Consider the following 1,748-nt stretch of genomic DNA (forward strand, 5'->3'; position numbering starts at 1 on the left):
CTGAAAAGATGCCCAAAGATATTGGAGTAAAGTGAACCAGTCGCTACAAGAGATATTAGAAACTTCAATACTGATGGTACAAGAACTATTTCTATTAAATATCTTGCCAGATGTGCTAGACTCTGAAAAAATCATATTTAACTATTGATATTATAACAGCAGCAAGAATAGTTTTTGGAAACATTGGAAGGAACGTAGAATACTGCAAGTAGATGAAGTGATACTGTTTTTTCGCTCCATATGACGCACCTGACCTTAAGACGCACCTAATTTTTAGAGGAGGAAAACAGGAAAAAAATATTCTGAACCAAATCGTGTAATAAAATATTTAATAAACTATAACAAACAGAGCACCTTTTCACCCAAGCATGGTTTAACCCCAAACAAGCAGCTTTTAAAACAAAACTAGCAGCTTTTAAAGCAAGCATGCACGTTTCTACACAAGCAGGTTTCAACTCAAACGGAGCACCTTTTCATCCAAGCACCGTTTAACCCTAAACAAGCAGCTTTTAAAGCAAAACTAGCAGCTTTTAAAGCAAGCATGCACGTTTCTACACAAGCAGGTTTCAACTCAAACGGAGCACCTTTTTACCTAAGCATGGTTTAACCCCAAACAAGCAGCTTTTAAAGCAAAACTAGCAGGTTTTAAAGCAAGCATGCACGTTTCTACACAAGCAGGTTTCAACTCAAATGGAGCACTTTTTCACTCAAGCATGGTTTAACCCGAAACAAGCAGCTTTTAAACAAAATTTTACATTTTAAAATGACAATACCAGGCAGTCCCAGGCAGTCCCAGGTCTCTCTCCCAGCTCTCTAACCACTTGGACGAGTGAGGAAGCAGACAAGCAGCCTCTTTTCTAACTGAAAATTTGAATTTCCTGCTTTCCCTGCCTTCCCCGCACATTAGGTGTGCTAATATCTGTGCACTGGAGAATTGTGGGAGGAACACCCGGCCCCTGATGGGAGTCCCTTGGGTAACCCCAAAACACTGAGGAGCTCTCTTGGCCTCTGGCGGGACTGGGGCTGTGCAGCCCTATTCTGAGCGGGAGGTGCAGCCGGGGGTCACCATGCCTTGGGGGGCAGGGCAGAGAAGGGGGCAGGAGGTGCAGGGGCCACTGCAACTCATACTTACCTGGCAGGGGAGATACCATGATCATGAAAGTGGTTTTCCCAGGGTGAGGCTCATCCATTGCACTTCGGGTGGGCTGATTCCTGTGATTTCCCTAAATGTGGGAAAATCAACTGCATAATTTGTGGTAGTGGGGGACTGCGTTTCTGTTTTCCCCTGGTCTTTCTAGAATCACTCTTTCCGCTTTGGTCCTTGGCTGTTTTCACGGCCCTCTGCCATTTAAATTTGCTGCCATAGGTCCATTGCCCCTGCTGGCTTTCCAGGTGGGCTCCAGGAGGCAGATCCTGGAAAGCCAGCAGCGCAGATGGCAGAGTGGCGAGGTCCAATGCAGCTGCCCCGGCGAGCAGCCTCTGGTGCTAGTTCAGAGGCCTCCCAGCATGGCAGTGGGAGGCTTCTGGGTGGTGCTGGCTGAACCCTTTTTTTACAGTATTTGCTCCATAAGGCACACATACTTGCCCCCCCCACTTTTTTGGAGAAACCTGCATCTTATGGAGCGAAAAATATGGTATACAAAATTCTCAAGACTGCAGAAATGGACATATTATCAGATTGACTAGAAAAAAGACCATCAGAAAATTTGGTCACATTTATATACATGGCTGCAAAGTATATAGAATAG

The 1,748-nt window shown here is 45.1% G+C and overlaps 1 non-coding gene across 1 annotated transcript; it reads left to right on the forward strand.

The window, feature by feature from the left end:
• Positions 1-1,124: 1,124 nt before the first annotated feature.
• Positions 1,125-1,288, forward strand: LOC140701476 (U1 spliceosomal RNA). Its single transcript, XR_012080406.2, has one exon. It is a non-coding gene; the product is annotated as a U1 spliceosomal RNA (small nuclear RNA).
• The last annotated feature ends 460 nt before the right edge of the window (positions 1,289-1,748 follow it).

This window comes from Pogona vitticeps, chromosome 6 (genome assembly GCF_051106095.1).
Source record: "Pogona vitticeps strain Pit_001003342236 chromosome 6, PviZW2.1, whole genome shotgun sequence".
Taxonomy (NCBI): domain Eukaryota; kingdom Metazoa; phylum Chordata; class Lepidosauria; order Squamata; family Agamidae; genus Pogona; species Pogona vitticeps.